Genomic DNA, 24,161 nt, shown 5'->3' on the forward strand with positions numbered 1-24,161 from the left:
AATACCATCTCGCACACGTTCACAGACATTGGGTGATCTATTCCCTCCACAGCCATCAATCTTTACAGTGCTCCAGCCCCGCATTGCTCTCTTCCACTTGCCCACATCCCTGGCAGACCCATTGGTTCAGCCTGCTCTTGCCCCACCAAACTTCCTGAAGAAGGGTCTCAACCCAAAACGTCACCTATTCCTTTCCTCCAGAGATGCTGCCTGACCCGCTGAGCTACTCCAGCTCCTTGTGTCTCTCTTCGTTCTTCTAACCATGATTTGAACTCATCCCCGATCGCGAGCCAGCCCACTTTCATCTGTTGACCCTTCAGATGTCCTCAGGCACTTCACCAGTTTTCAGTTCCATGGTCCTGACCAGGTCATCTTCGTACAATCCCTCTGTATCATTATCCAATCCATGATAGTCTAAGCCCACTTCTTCCTTGGGCAGAGAGACCCAACCAGTTTCCTTTGACCCTTGACAAATCCATACTGCCGTCTATGATAAGACCCTGTCGCATCTTATTACACCTCACATCCCACACACTGTACACACAAACACCACACCCACTGTACATACATACCCTACACAAACCATATACACACCATTGTACACACCCCACACTGTACACACACAACCCACACAATACTCACACGGTACACACACACTGCGCACACACACCCCACACTGCGCACACGCTCCACACTGTACACACACTCCACACACACTCCACTGTACATACAATGTACACACACTCCACACTGTACATACACACTCCACACAGTACACACAGTCCACACAGTACACACATTACACACACATCACACACTGTACACACACTTCAGTCTACATATCTCATACAGCGCACGTGCATACACACACAATGCACACACACCACTCACTGTACACACACCTCACAATGTACACACATGCCCTGGACTGTACACACACCACACTGTACACACATATACACACCCCCCCCACCAAACATACTTCCAACACTGCAAACACACTACATGCCTGGTCATGCATACTCCCACGCTTCATGCATACTGCACATGCAACACCCCACATTAAGGATGGTTGGAAGGTTTGTAGCAAGTTGTTGTCTGCAACTTCAGTCCCAGAGCTGAAGACCTCATGACTGAGAGACATGAACACCTCTCTGAAGACAGCAAAAAAACTGGTCCCATCTTCCAGGTAAAGCCATGCCTTCTCCCTGTGGATGTACAAGTTCCACGGTCCAGCAAAGAACTCCCCCTGCTATCCTGCCCAGTACTCAGTGATTAAACAGGCTTGGCTGACAATCTGAGTTTCGAAGAGTGAGAGGTGATCCTACTGAAACATAAATATCTTACACAGCTTGGCAGTGTAGAGTCAGAGAGGATATCTTCTCCTGGCTAAAGTCTGGATCCACAGTCTCAGAGTAAGGGCCATGTACTCAGGATTATGGTCAAAATAAATTGTTTCACCCAAAGGATGGTGAATTCTCTCCTTGAGAGGGGACTGACAAGGCATGGTGGCTAGGATGAGTATACTACCGAAAGAGATTTGGAGATTTTTGGATATCAAGTCGTCAAGTCGTGTCGAGTCAAGTTTATCGTCATAAACACAAGCAGGGTGAAATGCAGGTACAATTGAATATTTTGCTTGCAGCAGCTTCACAAGCACATAGACTCACATAACACACAAGAACAAGTTATACACATGTTACACATACATTTTACAAACTCAGTAAGAAGAAAATGACTGTGCAACATATAAGTTACTAAGAAATGGAAAATAAGTCCATGGTAGTGCAAGAGGTGGTCCATATTGTTCCGGTTGATGTTGGATTAGGGTTGGGTAGGTCAGTTCAGGAATGTAATGATTGTAGGAAGGTAGCTGTTTAGTTTTGGGATACAGTGCGGAAACAGCCCTTCGATTCCACGCCGACCCGTGATCCCCGTACACTAACACTATCCCACACACATTAGGGACAATTTACAATTTTATTAAAGCCAATTAGCCTTTAAACCTGTATGTCTTTGGAGTGTGGGAGGAAACTGGAACTCCAGGAGAAAACCCACATAAGTCATGTGGAGAACCTACAAACTCCGTACAGACAGCACCTATAGTCAGGATTGAACCTGGGTCTCTGGCGCTGTAAGGCAGCAACTCCACCGATGCACCACCGTGCCGCCCCAAAAGCTGTTGCAACACTTGATGGTGTGAGACTTCAGGCTTTACCTCCTGCCCAATGGTGGCAGTGAGAAGAAGACATGACCCGGATGGTGGGGAAGATAAGGGAATCATCAAATTTACTGTAATGCAGTAAGGTGACAATGGAATAAAAGATAATGATGATTTTATTGAAAGGCAGAACAGGTTCAGAGGGCCAAATGGCCAGTTCTTAGGCCTTTTGCCCATGTCCTGGTGTTACATGCATCAGTGCCATTTAGGTTTAGTTTAGAGATACAGTGCAGGAACAGGCCCTTCAGCCCACCGATTCCAATGCAACCAGTGGTCCACATACACTAACATTATCCTACACACACTAAGCACCTTATACAATTTTACCTAAGCCAATTAGCCTAAAAACCTGCACGTCTTTAAAGTGTGGGAGGAAACTGGTGCTCCCAGAGAAAACCCACATAGGTCACGGGGAGAATGTACAAACTCCGTACAGACAGCACCCGTAGTCAGGATCGAACTCGGGTCTCTGGCGCTGTGAGGCAGCAACTCTATTGCTGCGCCACCGTGCCGCCCTATCCATCCGCCCCAGGTTTGTGACCAGTGGTGTATTATAGGGATGGGTGCTGGGACACTGGTCATATAGCAAGGGCCCAGCCTGCCATTGCTGTATTGGCAAAGTTTGACAATATCCTCAGTGGTGATGGCACTGGGCTCCATCGTCAGGGCAGTAGGTTCACTCCAGTTGCACCTTCCCCCTGCTCCGAGCACTCTGGTGACCTTTACAAGGTTATGGGGAGAAGGCAGGAGAATTGGATTAGGAAGGAGAGAAAGATCAGCCATGATTGAATGGCGGAGGAGACTTGATGGGCTGAATGGTCTAATTCTGCTCCTATCACTTATGAACAACCACAACTCTCCTTGTAGCTCTGTCAGTATTGTACTGTGGAGAGTACACCAGCCCATTCATACACTACCAACTCCCTCTAACAGTGCAATAATCACAGAGCTATGCAGCCCTTTGCCCCATCTCGTCTATGCTGACTATGTCTGGTCTGGTCCTATTTGAATGTGCTTTGATCCATATCCCTCTAAACCTTTTCTATTGGAATACAGATTGGAAGTCTGTAGACATTTAGGCTTTGGAGACACAGCATCAAAACCGATTGGAAGTCTGTAGACATTTAGGCTTTGGAGACACAGCATCAAAACAGGCCCTTCGACCGATCACTGACCAGCGATCCCCGTACCTCAACACTATGCTACACACACTAGGGACATTTTGCAATGATACCAAGCCAATTAACCTACAAACCTGTACATCTTTGGATTGTGGGGGATTACCAGGGCACCTGGAGAAAACCCACATGGTCACTGGGAGAACGTATAAACTCCATACAGAAAGCGCCATAGTCAGGAACGAGCCTGGGCCCCTAGGCTGTAACTCTACCGCTGCGCCACTTGCCACTCCATCCATCCATAACTCCGCCCCAAGTCTGTGACCAGTGGTGTATTACTGGGATTAGTGCTGTGACACTGAGTGTCTATGATATGCACCAACAGCTTGGATGCAAATGCAGGTGGTTTGATTAGTAAGTCTACGGATGTTGCCGATGTTGTGGTTCGGGAGCATGACCAAGGCTACAGCGAGATATGAGTCAGATAGAATGTTGGGTGGAATGTTGTCAGATGGAATTTATTCCTAGTACGTGTGAGGTGATGCATTTTAGGAAGTCAAATGGTGGTAGCACATCACATTGTGGTAACAGTGGGACGGGCAAGGTGGTGCAATACTAGAGTTGCTGCCTTACAGTGCCTTACAGTGCCAGGACCCAGGTTCGATTCTGACCATGTGTGCTTGTCTGTACGGAATTTGTACGTTCTCCCAGTGACCTGCATGGGTTTTCTCCGGCTGCTCCAGTTTCCTCCCACACTCCAAAGATGTACAAGTTTGTAGACTAATTGGCTTGGTAAATTGTAAATTGTCCCAGGTGTGTGTAGCATAGTATTAATATACGGGGATCGCTGGTGGGCCGAAGGGCCTGTTTCCACGCTGTATCTCTAAACTAAACTAACTTTGCAGTAGATGTTGGTGAACGGAGAGACCTTGGGGTGCAAGTCCATTGCTCCCTGAAAGTGGTGACACAGGTCGATGGCGTGGTGTTGAAGGTAGATGGCATGCCTGTCTTCATAGTTCAGGGCATAAAATATAAAAGTTTGAGCGTTGCGTTGCATACGTTTAAAATAGTGGTTAGGTCACACGGGAAGCATTTTTTTGGTTCTGTTCACCACCCTTTAGGAATGATGAGGTTGTCTATAGTTGCATGGAAAGTGTAGTTATGGATGGATGGATTGATGGATGGGGTTATGGGCAGAGATTGAATCAATTTGGCTTGTTTTCACTGGAGCAGTGGAGACTGAGGGGGACCTGACCAAGGTGTGGAAAATTACAATGTGCATAGTTCCAGTAAAATTGCCAAAACCATTTCCTCTTAGTAGAAGTTTATAAACTAAATAAAAGAACAGAGGTTTAACCTGAGAGGAAGGAGTTTGAAAGGGGATATGAGAGGAAGTTTTTTTTTCACAAACTCAGTCTTATCCACTTAGGTGTTTCCTTAAATCCAGGATTCATAATGTGGTGCAGCAGAGAATGTTTCAAGGTGGTTGATATCAAGAGCGTGCTGTCAGAGGTGGTAATCGAATTCAGATACATTTAGACAGGCATTCAAATAGGTAAGGCGTAGGATACGTGCTAATGTGGGTGATTGGGATTAGTGTAGACGGCACCACACTATGAATCCATTGCTTACGGAGTCACCAAATAAAACTGAGGTGGATACGATTGTGAAACTTTGGCCTTCCTCGCCCCGTAGATCTGTTGAGGCTGCATCCATGAATATAGCGTTGAGATTCTTAATCCAAAAAAGTCCCAACTTCTCACTGGAGTTCATGACCATAACACACCAGCACCATCAATTCCCTCAATCCAAGCCAGTCCACTCAACCCCTGCCTTTCGAGTTGAGCACCTATGTCCCTACACACTGCCCTCCCTGCTGTATAACGGCCCTTTCTCCACCTCTGGTGAAGGTCTGATCTCGACCCGTAATGTCACCTATTCCTTTTCCCCGGAGGTGCTGCTTGACGCACTGAGTTGCTGCGGCATTTTGTGTCCACCACACCGCACTCCACTTATGTTGCCCTGCATTAGACCAAGGCTTTCAAACTCCCTTGGCACCCGTGGGCTCAGCCCTTGAGGGCAGAAGCAGCCCAAGCCAGTTTCACATACAACTCCATTTCCTGATTCACGCCTTCAGTGGAGAGAGAGAGAAACAGAGAGAGGGAAGACACCTACCTGGCTCGTGTACTCCACTCCCCTGCCACAGAAGTGTCACACCATCCTTAATAACCCCTGGCCCAGAAGAGTACTCACCAAGTTTCAAGGTGGGCCCTTACTGCCAGGCTACAGGTGACCAACCTCACTCAGGCACTCTGAAGAACATTAAGAAAATTGGCTATACCACATGGCCCCTCCCCTTGAGAAACACAAGCTACTTCCTGAAACTTCAGTCTAACATACCTTAAAGCTCAGAAAAGAAGCCCACCTCCTAAAAAAAACATTTTTAAAGCCAATTTCTGTGTGACTGCCCAGAACTTCATAGGCCACGTTCTGCAGCAGAAATGCCCTACACCCCTCGTGTGGGTCGATGCAGATGTGAATCTGCTGTATATCTTTCTCCAGTGCCCACTACCAGGGTCAGGACATGTCTTTTAAATGCCCTGTCCCACTTTCCCGAGTTACACACAAACTCTCCAGAGTATTCCCCTTGATTTGAACTCAGGGAATGTCGGTAGCAAGCTCGTGGGAGGTCGTAGGAGTCCGTAGATGTTTCCTAGCGGCTCGTAATGCCAGCCATAGGAACATCAGGGCATCAGGTAAGTCGGTACGTTTTTTCAATGTTGAAAAATGTCCACGAGTTAAAAAAATAGCCCCGAGTACCTACGAACGGCTATTACCGTAATTCTCCGAGTTCGAATCAAGGGGAAAACTCGGGAGAGTTCGTGAGTAACTCGGGAAAGTGGCACAGGGCCGTCAGCGGTCTTAAGACCGCACACTGAAACATAGAACAGTACAGCACAGGAACGGGTCCTTCAGCCAACAATGTCTGTGCCGAACATGATGCCAAGTTTAATTACTCTACCTGCATATGATCCATAGCCCTCCATGTCCCTGCATATCCACATGCCTATCTAAAAGTCTGTTAAACACCATTATCTTATCTGCAAACGTTCACCTCTGACCAAAGGTTTTGTTAGGGTGGACCAGACTCAGGTAAACCTTCAAACAGCAGGGGGAGCAAGCAGGCAAAATTCCCATCCAGGTCTTTCAGAAACGGGGTTACTTGACCTGCGGTGGTATGGGGCTCACTCAATATTCCCAGTGAATCCTGATTTCTGGATGCTGATTTCATACAAACATAAAAATTAAGCGCAGGAAAAGGCCACCCAGCCCATGCACCTGCTCCTCCAATTCACTGAAATCATGGCCGACGGGGCACTGCCACAAGAAGTGGCATTTATCTTCAGGATTTCCATCACTTGGGTAGGGCCCTCTTTTTGCTGCTACTGTCGGGCAGGAGGTAAAGAAGCCTCCAGATTCAGGAACAATTACTTTCCTAGAGCCATCATGCTCTTGGGATAACTTACACATGCTTAATCATAACCAATGGGTGGTGAATCTGTGGAATTATTTGTCACAGTAGGCTGAAGAGGCCAAGTCAGTGAATATTTTTAAGGCAGAAAGATTTTTGAATAGACAATAGACATAGGTGCAGGAGTAGGCCATGCGGCCCTTCGAGCCAGCACCGTCATTCAATGTGATCATTCAATTCAATTCAATTCAACTTTATTGTCATTGCACAAATACGAGTACAGGTACGACAAAATGCAGTTTAGCGTCTGGTCATAGTACAAGATAGTAGAAATAAAAATAAAAGTTCAAAATAAAAATACAAATAAAAATACTGGTTAACAATGTGTGAACTGTGGATGAATTAAACTGGTACATAGGCAAATAAATGTATACAAATGGGAGTCTAAAGATAGCTAACGACAGGACTGTTCAGCAGTGTAATGGTGTTATTGAAAAAGCTGTTCCTCAGCCTGCTTGTGCGAGACCTGAGGCTCCTGTACCGCCTCCCTGATGGGAGGAGGGCAAATAGTTAGGGTAGGGTGAGAGGGGTCCTTGATGATTTTCCCGGCCCGTCTCAGACACCGTTTTCGGTGAGGGGCATCCATGGCAGGGAGCGGGGCACCGATGATGTGCTGAGCGGTTTTCACCACCCGTTGCAGTGCCTTCCTGTCAGCTGTGGTGCAGCTGCTGTACCATACCGTGAAGCAGGTGGTCAGGATGCTTTCGATGGTACAGCAGTAGAAATTGGACAGAATCTGGGGGGACAGGTGAGCTTTCTTAAGCCTCCTCAGAAAGTAAAGGCGCTACTATGCCTTTTTGATCAGTTTGGTGGTATTGAGGGACCAGGACAGATCCTCTGAGGTGTGTACCCCAAGGAATTTGTAATTGGAGACGCGCTCCACCTCAGTCCCGTTTATGTGCATGGGGGTATGTCTGCCACCTCTGGTCTTCCTGAAGTCAACGATGATTTCCTTCGTCTTCTTAGAGTTGAGGACGAGGTTATTATTGGCACACCAGGCTGACAGGTTCTGGACCTTCTACCTATAAGCTGATTCGTTGTTGTCGCTGATTAGTCCTACCATCGTGGTGTCATCGGCAAATTTTATGATGGCGTTGGAGCCACACTTAGGGACGCAGTCATGGGTGAAGAGGGAGTAGAGGAGAGGGCTGAGCACACAGCCCTGTGGCACGCCGGTGTTCAGTGTTATAGTGGAGGAGGTGAGGTTGTTGATCCTAACAGACTGTGGTCTGTTGGTGAAGAAATCCAGTGTCCAATTGCAGAGGGAGGTGGTGATGCCAAGTCCGCTGAATTTGGTGATCAAGCTGGCGGGGATGACAGTATTAAATGTGGAACTGAAGTCGATGAACAACAACCTGATGTAGGAGTTGTTGTTGTCCAGGTGGGTCAGGGCAGAGTGTAGGGCCGCCGATATGGCGTCCTCTGTAGACCTGTTGGGCCAGTAGGCAAACTGATGGGGGTCCAGTGTGGAGGGGAGGCTGGCTTTGAGGTGAGCCAAGATCAGCCGCTCAAAGCACTTTGCGATGACGGGGGTGAGTGCCACTGGGCGGAAGTCGTTGAGACTCCCTGAAGCTGACTGTTTGGGCACTGGCACAATGGTTGAGGTCTTGAGGCAAGTGGGGACGACACCCTGGGCCAGTGACAGATTGAAAATGTCAGTGAAGACCAGGGATAGTTGTCCAGTACATGCCCTGAGCACCCGCCCGGGGATGCCATCAGGGCCGGCAGCTTTGTGCTCATTCACTTTGCTCAGTGTGCCTTGTACAGTAGAGGTGGAGAGACTGAGGGGTTGTTCGTTCGGGGGTGGGGCAGCTTTGATGGCTGGTGTTTTGTTGTCCCGGTCAAAACGAGCATAGGAACGATCATGGCTGATCATCCACAATCAGCACCCCGTTCCAGCCTTCTCCTCATATCCCTGACTCCGCTATCTTTAAGAGCCCTATCTAGCTCTCCTGAAAGTATCTGGAGAACCGGCCTCCACCGTCCACTGAGGCAGAGAATTCCACAAACTCACAACTCTCTGTGTGAAAAAGTGTTTCCTCGTCTCCGTTCTAAATGGCTTACCCCTTATTCTTAAACTGTGGCCCCTGGTTCTGCACTCCCCAAACATCGGGAACATGTTTCCTGCCTCTAGCTTGTCCAAACCCTTTATAATCGTACATGTTTCAATAAGATTCCCTCTCATCCTTCTAAATGCCAGAGTATAAAAGCCCAGCTGCTCCATTCTCTCGGACAGTTCCGCCATCCCGGGAATTAACCTTGTGAACCTACGCTGCACTCCCTCAATAGCAAGAATGTTCTTCCACAAATTTAGAGACCAAAACTGCACACAATACCCCAGGTGTGGTCTCACTAGGGGCCTGTACAGCTGCAGAAGGACCTCTTTCCTCCAATACTCAATTCCTCTTGTTATGAAGGCCAACATGCCATTCGCTTTCATCACTGCCTGCTGTACCTGCATGCTTACTTTCATAGACTGATGAACAAGGACCCCCAGATCCCATTGAACTTCCCCTTTTCCCAACTTTACACCATTTAGATAGTAATCTGCCTTCCTGGTTTTGATACCAAGGTGCATAACCTCACATTTATCCACATTAAACTTCATCTGCCATGCATCTGTCCACTCCCCCAACCTGTCCAAGTCACCCTGCATTTTCATAGCATCCACCTCAACGATCGCACTGCCACCCAGCTTTGTGTCATCTGCAAATTTGCTAATGTTATTTTGAATCCCTTCATCCAAATCATTGATGTATATTGTAAATAGCTGCGGTCCCAGCACCGAGCCTTGCGGTACCCCACTCGTCACTGAGTGCCATTCTGAAAGGGACCCGTTAATCCCTACTCTTTGTTTCCTGTCTGCCAACCAAGTTTCTATCCATGTCAGTACTCTACCGCCAATACTAAGTGCCCACAAATCTCCTATGTGGGACCTTTACAATGAACATAGAAAATAGGTGCAGGAGTAGGTTATTCGGCCCTAAGAGCCAGCACCACCATTCAAAATGATCATGGCTGATCATCCAAAATCAGTACCCAGTTCCTGCTTTCTCCCCATATCTCTTGATTCCGTTAGCCCTAAGAGCTATATCTAACACTCTCTTGAAAACATCCAGTGAATTGGCCTACACTGCCTTCTGCGGCAGAGAATTCCACAGATCCACACCTCTCTGGGTGAAAAAGCTTTTCCTCATCTCAATCCTAAATGGCCTACCTCTTACTCCTAAACTGTGACCCCTGTTGCCAGATTCCCCAACATCGGCAACATTTTTCCTGCATCTGGCCTGTCCAATCCCTTCAGAATTGTATGTGTTTCTATAAAATCTCCTCTAATCCTAAATTCCAGTGAATATAAGCCTAGTCTATCCATTCTTTCATCATATGTCTGTCCCGCCATCCCGGGAATTAACTTGGTGAACCTACGCTGTACACCCTCAATAGCAAGAATGTCCTTCCTCAAATTAGGAGACCAAAACTGCACACAATCACGGAAATACCCCATTCATTCCTAGTCTTTAAATAGGCAACCAGCAGCGCTAATCCTTGCCTCTCTAACACATGAGCCTTTATTTTAAGTGAGTTCCTTATCGAAGATCTAGCTGTTACCAGTACTTCCCCCCTATCAAGCCCGTTCATTGCATCCTCAGAACACTCCCTGCGACTTATCTCCCTTCCACAGTGACTAAGTCTAATAATATTTCCCAAGTTCCCTGTGACAGATGTTTTTTTCCTCTCCATTTTGCTATTTTCCGCTCCCTCTTTCACAGCCATTTGTTTGCAAATACCTCGACCTATCCCAAATTTTCAGTGAATGTTTGTAGACATTCCCTCACACTTCAATTGTGCGTGCATCTGCCTAGCTTCCCCCCTGGGGACTTGCCAGCAGGTCCCTGATATTTGTTCCCTCAAATCTTTCTGGTGATGCTGAGGCTAGAGTTCTGGGCACTTGGATTCCCTTCATCTCTCCCACGTTTATTGTCCTGGAAATTCATTCACAGAGCTCCCAAAAATCCTGCACTGTTCCATGGAAGTCTATTCAAACCAGACATTTCCAACTCTGCCAGTATTCCTGAGGCTTACCGTGCATTGGGAAAGTCCACACTTAACTTTCTGGTGGGATTTTGTTTTGCCACAGCAGGTCATCCTCCAGTGTAAGCCCTTCCCACCGTGATTTTTTTTTCAGTGATCCCCAAGCTTAATCTGCGGTGAGATTTTCAGCACTGATTTTACTTTAGATTGTAGAGATACAATGTGGAAACAGACCACCGAGTCCGCGCCATCCATCGATTATCCGATCACACCAGCACTATCTTACACACTAGAGGCAATTTACAATTTTACCAAAGCCAATTAACAACACAAAATACAGGCAAATAGTATTAGATGGAGCATCTTAGTCAACATTGACAAGTTGGGTCGAAAGACCCCCATTCTGTGCTGTATAATGCTATGACTAGCCATCCTGTCAATGCACTACAGACCCCAATCACACACTTATAAAATATGTCCTGGGTGCTGCTTTAGTTTCATTTAAAGTCCACTGATTTTGAACACTGCACTTGTGGGAAAAGTTTCTTTCAATAATGGCTGCACCCTTGCTGATTATAAACACCTCCATCGGTCCTCTTCACAACATCAAGGAGAACAGCTCCAGCTCCAGGGGTGGCATGGTGGTGCAGCAGTAGAGTTGCTGCCTTTAGAGCACCAGAAACCCAGTTAAATCCTGACTATAGGTGCTGTCTGTATGGAGTTTGTACATTCTCCCTGTGACTGCATGGGTTTTCCCCGGGTGCCACGGTTTCCTACCCCCTCCAAAGACGTTCAGGTTTGCAGGTCACTTGGCTTCGGTAAAGATTGTAAATGGTCCTGAGCGTAGGATAGTGCTAGTGAATGGGGATCGCTGGTTAGCATGGACTCAGTGGGCTGAAGGGCCTGTTTTCAAACTGTATCCCTCAACTAAACTAAAGCTCTGCATGTCCATCTAAAATCCCTCCTCCGGTGCAATAGTAATTTAAAATATAAATGGTACTAGGATTTGGTAACGGGGTAATAAAATTTAAAAACAAAAAAAAACACGGTTGGTATATCCTTTTTTGCGGAGTTTTGTGTTATAAAAGAGCGATTGTTTTTCCTTTTTTTTCTTTTCTTTCTAGGGTCTATTTTCTTTCTTTACTTCCTTCTCTAACTTTTCCCTAAGGGGCTTTCTTCTCCCAACACTTTCCTGCACTTTCACGATTCTTGCTCACTTTCCTTACTTATTTTATTTCTACCTTTTTTTAAAGCTCGAAAAACGAAGTAGTACAACAAATGTAATAAGATATATGTGATGTGTTTTACTGTAATTTACTGTACTTCTAATAAAAAATATATGTTAAAAAAAATTAAAAATAAATAAATAAAATAATAAATAAAATCCCTCCTCCCTGCAACGCTCAGTAAATCTCTCCCACGGCCTTTCGACATTCTAAAGCCTTCCCGTCTTAGTCAAGATTGGATCTTAATTTATTGTCTTGTTTAGTTTATCTCAAGATACAGTGCGGCAACAGGCCCTTCGGCCCACCGGGTCCGCGCTGACCATCGAACTCTGCACATTAACACTATCCTACACACACTAGGGACAATTTACAATTATACCCAGCCAATCAACCTACAAACCTATACTTCTTTGAGGTGTGGGAGGAAACCGGAGATCCCAGAAAAAACCGAAGCAGCAGGTCACGGGGAGAACGTCCAAACTTCGTACAGAGTGTACCTGTAGTCAGGATCGAACCTGGGTCCCTGGTGGAGGCAGCGACTCTACCGACACTCCGCCGTACCGCTGTATAGTAATTCTATTACTATCATTTGTAAAACTGCTAAAAGTAAGTACAATTACAACCTTTTAAAGACATTTGGGCAGGTCCATAGATTGGAAGGGTTTCAGGGGCTACGGGCCAAACATAGGCACCAACATGGTAGCAGCTCGGACAAACATAATGGTCAGCATGCATGTGAAATACAAAATTAGACTCTGATATTTTTAGATGTGTACGGGAAGACACAGAAGATTATTTGAAAATCTTGTTTTCGCTTTCGACCAGCCAGCACTCAAAATATACTAGTTCTTTATTTATAATTCAGAGAAACATGACAAATATTTATACATGTTAGAGACGTGATTTACTTAAGAATATTTTAGAACATATAAATCTTGGAAACTCAGAATCCATCCGGGTTTTAACATCACTGGGCCTCAACTATTCTCTGGAGGAAGGAAAAGCTGGAAGAGAGGTGGGAGCAGGAAAAAGCCTGCAAAGGTGTAGGAAGGAACTCCAGGTTTACACCGAAGATAGATACAATATGGTGGAGTAACTCAGCGGGTCAGGCAGCAACTCTGGAGAAAAGGAATAGATGACGTTTCAGGTCAAACCCCTTCAGGGAGGAGGAAAACTAGAGATAGTTTCTGAGCAAATTGAGTGTATGTTCAGCAAAACAATCGGCAAGCCTTGGCTTGGTCTCGACATTGTAAAGGAGGTTGCATCGGAATATTTGAATGCAGTAGATGAGGTTAGAAGAGGTGCATATGAACCTCTGGCACATGGAAGGACTGCTAGGATCCTTGGACGGATGTGCAGGTGGAGATACAGACAGGTGTCTCTTTTCTAAACCCCATTCACTAACAAAAGGAAACATTGCAGATGACCTAGAATGGAAATGTCCTCTTGCTTCAGTAAATTTGGTTTATCCCTGCTACCATAGATGAATCTCTCAACAGCATCTCTTCGATGTCTTGTACATCTCCTCCCCCCAGGGACCCCAATAGTTCCCTTCCTCCTACCCACACCAATCAGTCTGAAGAAGGATCTCGTCCCTAAAGGTCACGTCCACGTTCTCCATAGATGTCTACTCCAGCATTTTGCCTCTTTTCTTTTGTAAACCAGAATCTGTAGTTCCTTGTGTTTTCAAATATTCCTGGTTTACATCACCTTCTCGGGGCAATTCATAAACACTGACCTCGCAATGAGAACCAGATCCAGAGAATGAATCAGTGAATGGATAGGAAAGGTTTAGAGCCATATGTTTCGGACTGTATATGCTCCTGCTTGGTGCCTCAGGTCAGCTGATCAGGTCCAAGCGGAAGCTCAGAGGGGATAGAGCCTTCTCTGTTGCTGCTCCAACATTATGGAACACTCTACCTTTGCACATTCGACAGGCCATTTTCAAAACTATTCTTAAAACCCTTTTCTATTCCTTGGCTTTCGCCCCTACATGAGACTTTGCTCTTGTTTTAGTGTTTCTATTATTGTTTTTTATTGTTTTTACTGTCTTTTAATGTTTTTATTGTTTTGTTTTATGTTTATGATTAGTCATGTACAGCACTTTGTTGCAACAGTGGTTGTTTTTAAAGTGCTCTATAAATAAAGTTCAGTTCAGTTCAGTTCAGTATAACCCTATGACTGTGACTATAGACTCTGATGTAAAACTCGAATAGCGACCAAGATATACAACGTGTGCTGGGCTCAGTGCAGCGTTCATTTCATGAAGGGAAATAAATCCTGCTAGTTAGCCACAACACGAAATTTGTTAACAAAGTTTCTAGGCGTAGCTGTAGTTTCTGGGACTTTGGTTAGGCCACATCTATAATATTGTGTGTATTTCTAGTCTCCTCGTCATAGGAAGGATGTAGAGGATTTGTTGAGAGTGCAGAGCTGCGTTTTCCAATGTATGTTTCAATGCCCAGTGCCATGAAACGCTCATCATATCTTAACCTACAAATTCCTGAGATCATTCTTGTAAACCTCCTCTGGACCCTCTCCAGAGCCAGCACATCCTTCTTCAGATATGGTGCCCAAAATTGCTCACGATTTTCAAAATGCTGCCTGACCAGTGCCATATAGAGCCTCAGCATTACATCCCTGTTTTACTTCGGAGTCACGTGAGTGACTACGTGAAGAACCCGCTCAGTGCGCAGGCGCGGCATTACGCCAGCAGTGCGCTTTAAAACGGACCGTCAGGTAAGTAAACGGTGCGTTGGGACTTAACGGAGGAGAGTCGCGTTTAGTGTTTTGCAGGGTGCAAGAATGTCTCAACGCAGAAAGCTCTCGAACAGAACTGCCCGCGCTTTAACTCCACCAGAGGAGCGTTCAATTCCAGCGGGGCAGCAACCGGCGGCAGCGTCGCTCTCAGAGCGGTTCGCTATCCCCGAGACCGAGCCTGACCCAGTCACGCCAGAGCCTGCACGGCGGACTGGGAAAGCGGCCAGAAAGACCAATCGGCCGGTCAAATCCGATTTGTCGGAGGGGGACATGTCTCCCCCAAAACGGAGGAGAGACAGCCGCCTGAGCTGCATTCAGCAGGTCCTGGGGGAGATGGTCCACCGGGAACAGCAGCGCTCCCGGGGAGACAGGACAGGTACCTCCTCCATAGTGTCGTGTCAGGCACTGCCCTTTGCTACCTCATACCAGGAGGCTAGCATTGGTGACCAGGGCAGGGCTGGTCTGGAACAGGGGCAGGCGGACAAAATCGGGAGTATGCATGGGGTGCAGGAACAGGAATGGCTGTTGGGTGTGGTGGACCGCTTCGTAGCAACCCCATGGGCTGGAGCACCTCTGGAGCCAAAAATGGCAGCCAGTATTAACCACCTATTCAACAAGCCTCTACTGGAAAAGGTGCTCGCCGAGGTGCTGGAAGAACACAGCACCAGAGAACTGTGAGGCCCTTAAGGTAAAAAGCCTCAACAGCCAAATCTGGGGAAATGTGGGGGCCCCTATTCGGGCACAAGAACTTAAGCTACAGCGGATCCTAAGGCTCCTGACGTCAGCTATCACAGCCTTTGCTCGTTCTGTGGAGACAACGGAGATGAGTACACACCAGCAGGATGTGCTGGCATTGATGTGTACCACACAATTCGAACTGAACAATCTCCGGAGGGAAAATATAAGACCTGCCCTCAATCCCAAATTTGCTGGCTTGTGCAAAGCCCCAGCTGCGGAGGCTGACTCATTGCTGTTTGGGAAAGATCTGAACAAAAAGCTGAAGGACATGGAAGAGGCATCCAAAACCTTCGGCCTCATGAGGGCAGGCCCCGGGACGAGCAAACCACGACCTCCGATACCCAAGCGGCAGCACCCCACGGCATCCACCAGTCGACGTCTGGAATATGGGACTGGTGAACACTTGGGGCCGCATTATCCCCAAAGATCTTTTTTAGATCAGGGCCCGCCGCGGACCCCCTGGAAAATGCGCCTCCCCCCAACATCGCCAGCACGTCGTCAGAACAAAGCACTCAGAAAACAGAAAAGACACAACCGCCAATAACCATGGAGGTAGGTGGGTCTGGTTCCTACCAGCATATAGAGAATAAGGGTGCTTTACTAACAGGAGGGAGATTACACTTGTTTAAGAAAGCATGGGGAATGATCACCAGTGACAAGTATATACTCAACAGCATTAGAGGATATAAAATTCAGTTTATATCAGAAACAACACCGCCAGTTCAACATTGGCCCGAAAGGGTATTTTCTCCCTCCAAAAAAGAGCAACGGGAGGGACAAGCTGAACTGGTGAGACTTATAAATAAGGGGGTCATAGAAAAGACCAAACATGAACCCTTGGAATTTGTATCCAATATATTTACCAAAACCAAAAAAGATGGTGGATGTCGCATCATCATTGACTTAACATCCCTAAACAAGTTTGTTAAGTATATACATTTCAAAATGGAAACATTTGTGACTGCTAGACAACTGATTTCCAAAGGATACTACATGGCAAGCATTGACCTCAAGGATGCTTACTATCTAGTACCCATACATAAGGATCATAGCAGATACCTAAAATTTATCTGGATGGGGCAGCTGTGGCAGTACAAAGCATTGCCTAATGGGCTCACGTCAGCCCCAAGATTGTTCACAAAAATATTAAAGCCAGCCATGGCAATATTAAGGAAACAAAAACATATAGTCATGGCATATTTGGATGATATCCTCATAGTAGGGAAAACTATGGAATTAGCTGTGGCAGCAGTCTCAGCTACAAAACAGCTCCTTGAAACTCTGGGATTCGTCCTACATCCAGATAAATCCAAGTTAAATCCATCCTCTATTATGGACTACCTGGGGTTCACAATTAACTCAGTCCAAATGACTATTACCCTGCCAAGGGAAAAGATGATTGCATTAGCACAATCATGCAATAATTTAATAGTCAACAAAGGACCAACTATTCGACAAGTAGCAACAGTAATTGGTAAAATGGTAGCAGCATTTCCGGCTATACAATTTGGACCTTTGCATTATCAAAATTTACAAAGAGCAAAGGTGCAGGCACTAAAACAACATAAAGATCACTATGATCGGGTCATGATGTTACCCACGGAAGCAATATCAGAGCTACAGTGGTGGACACAAAATATTTGGCATAGTTTTAGTCCTATTATCATTACTAATCCTATTTTAGTTCTTCAAACAGATGCCAGTGCTCAAGGCTGGGGAGCAACTAACTCCATATCCAGCACAGGTGGTAGATGGACTAACTCAGAATCATCATTACTATCTACACTGGGCATTAACTATTTAGAAATGTTGGGCGCCTTTTATGGTTTAAAAGCATATGCATCAAATATGCAGCACTTGCATGTTCGATTACAAATAGAAAATACTACGGTGGTGGCTTATATTAACCATATGGGCGGCATAAAATCTTTATCGTGCGACAAATTGGTCAATATGATTTGGCAATGGTGTGGCGAAAGACATATTTGGCTTTCAGCTACCTATCTACCAGGTAAGCTAAACACAGTGGCAGACACCAGGTCACGCAAAATCAATGACAACATCGAATGGATGTTAAATCCTAAAGCATTTGCTAAAATTGTCAAGCAATATGGAACGCCAGATATCGATTTATTTGCATCAAGACTAAATCACCAGTTAACTATGTATGTCGCTTGGGAACCAGATCCAGAGGCAGCAGCGGTAGATGCCTTCACGCTGGATTGGGGAAAGTTCTTTTTCTATGCCTTTCCTCCCTTCTGCCTCATCAGTCGGGTATTTTGCAAAATCCAGATGGACTCGGCTTCTGGTATTTTGGTGGTACCCGACTGGCCTACACAGCCATGGTTCCCAGTACTACATGACATGGTGGTGGAATCACCAATGGTGTTTCCCAGTCATCCAGGACTATTGATTCACCCAGTGTCAGGCATAAGCCACCCATGCCATCAAGACATTAAACTCCTGGGTTGCAGATTCTGAACAGACCCTATCTGGACTTGGGATTATCCGAACAAACCATCACCACCATGTCAGCATCCCTGCGAACATCTACCAAGAGGCAGTACTTAACCAGCATCAAAAAATGGGAGAAGTACTGCCAGGAAACAGGGACATCATATGAAACAGCCACAGTAACCAACGTATTGGAGTTCCTGGCCTATCTACACCATCATGAAGGGATCAGCTACAGTGCCATTAATACGGCACGCAGTGCTCTTTCCGCGTACCTCAAACCAGCAGGACATCAGGCCATGGGATCCCATCCACTGGTGGTTAAACTGATGAGGGGCATTTACAACATCAAGCCCCCTAAGCCCAGGTATACCCATATTTGGGACATCAGTGTCGTCCTGACATACCTCCGCGAATGGCCACCAGCTAGATCCCTCAGCCTCGAGCAATCAACACTGAAGACGCTCATGCTGATGGCACTGGTATCTGCTCAGAGGGTCCAGTCGCTACACAAATTGAGACTGGACAACATGAAAACAACTCCAGACCAGATAACATTCATTCTACAAAGTCTGGTGAAACAAAGCAGGCCAGGAACATCCAATTCACTAGTGGTATTCCAGGCCTACCCACCAGAGCCACGGTTGTGTGTGGTGACCCACCTAATACAATATATCGACACAACCCACAACATCAGAGGGAGTGAACAAGCCTTATGGGTCAGCCACAAAAAACCTCATGGCCGGGTAACAAGTCAAACCATCTCAAGATGGCTAAAACAGGTATTGGAAGCTGCTGGGATAGATATTAACACCTTTAAATCTCATTCCACTAGGGCAGCCTCCACATCAACGGCAGCTAGGATGGATGTGCCTATTGACCTCATCCTGAGTACAGCAGGATGGTCGAGGGAGTCCACATTCCGAACATTCTACAATAAGCCATTGATGAAGCCTGATTTGTTTGCAGCAAAGATATTAGAAGCTGCAAATATTTAATTTAAGCCCGGGGGAGCAATTTTATTTTTGTTATTGTTAATAAATACCTTTTTGTTTTCTTGAAAAACAGATTCATTGGTTAATTACGATAACACTTCCTTCCTCAAGAGCTTTCGGCAGTGAGTGAGTAAAACTGTTACACGGTTTGAAATCACAGAGCTTTGAAATCTTCACGTAGTCACTCACGTGACTCCGAAGTAAAATAGTAAGATTAAACGAGAACTTACCAGTTTGAAGTTTGATCTGTATTTTATGAGGAGTTACGATGAGGGATTACGTGCCCTCCGCCCCCACCCTCATTATATGGATCAAACTGATAAATTGATGTCTCTTTTTCTTTACTATGTTACTTCAAATACTTGTGTCTATCTGTGATTCCACACCGCTGCTTGGAAGTATGCCGCACCTGCGCACTGAGCGGGTTCTTCACGTAATCCTTCATCGTAACTCCTCATAAAATACAGATCAAACTTCAAACTGGTAATTCTCGTTTAATCTTACTATTTTGTATACAAGCCCTCTCAAAATAGCGTTCGCTTTCTATACCCCGATCCCATTTGCAGATTGACCTTATAGTCCTGCACCAGCACTCCCAAATCCTTTTGCACCTCCAATTTCTGGATTCTCTCCCCATTTAAAAAATAGACTATGCCTTTATTCTTACTACTAAAATGCATGATCACATTTTGCTACACTATATATCAATCTGCCATTTCTCCCAACCTATCCAAATTCTTCTATAGATTCCCTGCTTTCTCTACACTACCTGCCCCTCCACCAATTTTCATATCATCCACAAACTTGGCCACAAAGCCTTCAATTCCCTCATCCAAATCATTAATATATAATGTGGAGCAGCAGCCCCAGCACCGAACCCTGTGGAACTCCACTAGTTTGGCAGCCGACCAGAAAAAGCCCCCTTTATTGCCACCCTTTTTGCCTTCTGCCATCCAGCCAACCTGGTATCCGTTAGATGCAGGGAATGGAGGGATCATAGGCTGGCAGATGAGGTTTGTTTATTGGTATTATACCAGTAAATAGAGAATTGGGGGAATTGTCCATTTACTGGTGCCCTCCCCTAATACCCCATTTACTGGTGCCCTCCTCTAATTGTCCTTTTACTGGTGCCCTCCCCCAATTCTCTATTTACTGGTATGATACCAATGGAATCAGTGAATATGAAATCAGGGGAGGGCACCAGTAAATGGACAATTAGGGGAGGGCACCAGTAAATGGACAATTAGGGGAGGGCACCCGTAAATGAACAATTAGGGGAGGGCACCCGTAAATGGACAATTAGGGGAGGGCACCAGTAAAAGGAGTGAGTGTCAGTTACAATGTCAGTGGGCGAGAGAGTGTGCCAGTGAGAGAGAGAGAGATGGTGAATGTCAGAGAAAGAGGGTGTTAACGACAGTCTCTCTCACTTACAACTGCATATCGCTCGCACTGCACATTTCACCTATATTTCTCCCTGACACACAGTGTCACTAACATGCTCCATCTGTTTCTCTCTTACTGACTGTCTCCCTGACATAATCCATCTCTCTCTCTCCCTCTCCCTCTCCCATGGACACACTCCACTCTCTCACTAAAACATCTCTCCCACTCCCTCTTCCTCTCCCATCTCACTGACATTCTACCTCTCTCTCTCTCTCCTTTAGCTTGTTTTGTATGGGGGGGGAGAGGGGGGAAAATGTTCTAATCGCTTACCTCGATGGAGATGTGATTTTTTTCCGTATCATATCTCCGTCCGCACTGCGGCCTAACATCGAGGAGTTGGCAGCCTTTGCTGGAGACCGATTCCGAAAGCTCCACCGCGGGGGGACTACGGGACTTTAACATCGCGGAGCCCGCGATCCCTTTGCCAGGAATCGACCTCGGAACTGCAACCATGGGTGCTTGCAGCCAACACTACGAAGCCTGTGGTCTCGTCAGAGAACGACATTGGGAACCCCAAGCCGCGGGAGTTACGCTCGCTCCTACGCGGCAGTTTTGATTGCCCCGACGGAGTTTCGACCGCCAGCTGCGGGAGATTTGATCACTCCGATCAATGGTTCGACTGTCCCGATCGCGGGAGGAATAAAGAGGAAGAAGTTTGGACTTTTTTGCCTTCCATCACAGTGAGGAATGCAGGGAATCTGCTGTGGTGGATGGTTATGTTAACTTCTATGTATTAGTGTGTATTGTTGCTTTTTTTCTGTATTGTTGTATGGTAATTCGCATATCACTGTACCTTAATTGGTACATGTGACAATAAAAGACATTTGAAACCTTTGAAACTTTTCCACATGATGTTCCATAAGCGCCTACTCGCCCAGCCTGTCATTATCCCTTGAAGCCTCTCTCCATACCTTCATCACAGCCCACACTGCCACCTAGCTTTGTAGCATCAGGTTGACAATGGCTGGGGCTCCAATTACAACACAGAAGGAGCCCATTTGGACTATTGTGGCCTAATGTGGCCCAGAAGGGTAATCCAATCAATTACATATGCTCCTTATTTCCAACCATCTCTCCAATCTATTTCTCTTACTTGCTCCTTGGTTCTTATCTCACAGTACTCGGGAGTATCTGCAGCAATCATTGGGAAATGGGAGGAGACTGGAGCAGCTGAGGGAAACACACCTAGTCAAAGGGAGACGCAATCACAGCACAGACAGCGCTGGAGGACAGGATTGAACCCGGGTCACTGGGGAAGAGACAGCAGCAACTATGCCCTCTAGTGTTTATAGACTACAGCTCGGAGTTCAATGCCATCATCACCAAGATAGTTATTATGGTACGCGGATCCCGATGGTGGGCATCAGGCTTGCCGCCCTGCTGGAGATGCCCGGCTTCTACCAGGACTTGTTGAGAGTCTGGAACCTGGTTGCCTTCGACCGGGCCCCCCTCCGCCGGCAGAGGACGACAGCCCGGGCGTGAGAGCAGCCGGGCCTTGTCCCACCCCACCGGGTGTCAGAGGGGCTCAAATATGTGGAGTACTTGCGGCTGAGCAAACCCCCACTTTTGCGGGCTGGAAGAGTCTATGTGCCAAGTGTATATGGAGTGTGTGAGGCTGCAGTCCCTGTTCCATTATCTAAAGGGTCTGCTTCTTGCCTTCTGGCAGCATTTCTCACCCACCATCTTCATCTTTGGACATTCTGTGCGTGGGGAGAAGGTAGGGCCGAAGATGTCCTGGTTGGGTTACTCCTAGGTCTGGCCAAGCTGGCCATCCATGAGTCAAGGCACCAGGTGGAAGAGGGCTCTGCCCGAGCCGGCTGCCTGCCCCTTTTCCGAGATTATGTCCACGTCCGGGTGGTGTTAGAGAGGAACTACACTCAGTCCATGTGCACCCTGCGGGATTTCCAGGACCTCTGGGCACCGCGGGGGGTTTGAATGCATCCTTGACAAGGATTGTTACATTGTTGTATCGTAGTTTATTTAGTATATTTGTTTTTCTTGTATTATGGTGGTGGGTTCTATTTTGTTTTATTGTATTGTAAATATTATTTTTAATAATTGAATAAATGGTTTGATTTTAAAAAAAGCCAGTTGTTAAGCTCTCGGAACAGGGTCTCTGATCATCTCTCTGCAACTGGATCCTCGACCTCCTCATTAACAGACCTCAGTCTGTTTGAATTCCTCAATAACCATCAGTACGGGAGCACTTGAAGGCTGTGTGCTCTACTCACTCTATATTCATGACTGAGTAGCCGGACACAGCGCAAGCTCCATTTTTAATTTTGCCGTTGACGCCACTGTTGTTGGACAAATTACAGATGATGATGGGTCAAGTTTAGAAGTGAGATCGATCGATGATCCTTTCAATTGTACTTTATTGTCACAGGTACCGAGGTGAAGTGAAATTCTTTGTTTTTGCATACAGTACACACAGACTCCCCACGTTTCAAGCACCAACAAAGTTACAAAAGCACTCATTAAAGTTTTCGCACTTGGTGCTCCCCACCCCACACTCGTCAGGTCCTTCTTTGCTCTCAGCGCTCACCCCCTTTCCCCCCCCTCCCCAACCCCCTTCCCCCCCTCCCCAACTGGGTCCCTCTTTGGTCCCGATGGTGCAGCCCGACTCCTTCTCTGCAGCCCCTCGGTCCCACCGCATCTTTGCGACCCAACCACCAGAGTGTGCTGCCTGACAGCCTCTTTCATTGAAGATAGACACAACATGCTGGAGTAACTCACCGGGACATGCGGCATCACTGGAGAGAAGGAATGGGTCAAGGTCAAGGCCCTTCCTCTTTCATTGTTCCGTCTCGCTACACATGACAATTAAACACTCTTGACTCTTGACTCACTTGACATCCTCAGCAAGTTACATCAGCCAGAGAGATGGCTTCTGCCATGGACCTGGGATCATTGTAGGTGGATTGTAGTGGATCAAGGCTTTCTGGGAGATTGGTGTTGACAGACCATGGCCAGCCTCTCAAAGCACTCCATGGTGGTGGATGTCAGAAGATGGTCATTAAGCTTTATTTTGGGACTGGACTGATATCAGTTCTCTCAAAACAAGTGGGAATCTCAGAATGGAAGCGGGACAGGTTAAAGGTGCCCACAAATACACCCACCAGCCGATCAGTGCAGGTTCTGAGTACGGGCTCTCCTTCCCGACCAGTCACTTTCTGTGTATTCATTCAGGAAGGCCAATCTAACATCTCAAAAGTGACCCCAGCTACCTGTGCAAGGGAGGCTGTTGGGGTGTAACCTTCCACCTTAGCATGGATGCGGTGGGCCAAAGGGCCAGGTTCCATGTTATACCACTGGGACTCACACCATTCGTTCCCGAGTTTGCCTGGGTTCAATAATATATAGGACTCCATCTAATCACTCCTTTACTATAAATCTTTTGACGTTGTTGGCGGTGCTGGCTCGAAGGGCTGAATGGCCTACTCCTGCACCTATTGTCTATTGTCTATTGTTGTTCATAAATTAGCACAACATTTATGGTATTAGGCAGCATGGTGGCGAAGCGATAGAATTGCAGCCTTGCAACGCCTGAGACCCAACTACAGGTGCTGCTTGTACAGAGTTTGTACGTTCTCTCCGTGACATGTGTGGGTTTTACCAGGTTTCCTCCCGCACTCCAAGGAC

At 46.6% G+C, this 24,161-nt stretch overlaps 1 protein-coding gene across 2 annotated transcripts in view; it reads right to left on the minus strand.

Annotated features, from left to right (window-relative positions):
* ptk2ba (protein tyrosine kinase 2 beta, a) overlaps positions 1–7,138 on the minus strand; it is a 105,676-nt gene extending 98,538 nt beyond the window's left edge. For both annotated transcript variants that reach the window (XM_055639062.1, XM_055639061.1), the window contains exon 1: positions 5,593–7,138. The gene's annotated coding sequence lies outside the window, so the exon portion shown is untranslated. The remainder of the gene's footprint in view (positions 1–5,592) is intronic.
* Between the last annotated feature and the right edge of the window lie 17,023 nt (positions 7,139–24,161).

The sequence above is a fragment of the Leucoraja erinacea genome, chromosome 8, assembly GCF_028641065.1.
Source record: "Leucoraja erinacea ecotype New England chromosome 8, Leri_hhj_1, whole genome shotgun sequence".
Lineage (NCBI taxonomy): Eukaryota > Metazoa > Chordata > Chondrichthyes > Rajiformes > Rajidae > Leucoraja > Leucoraja erinaceus.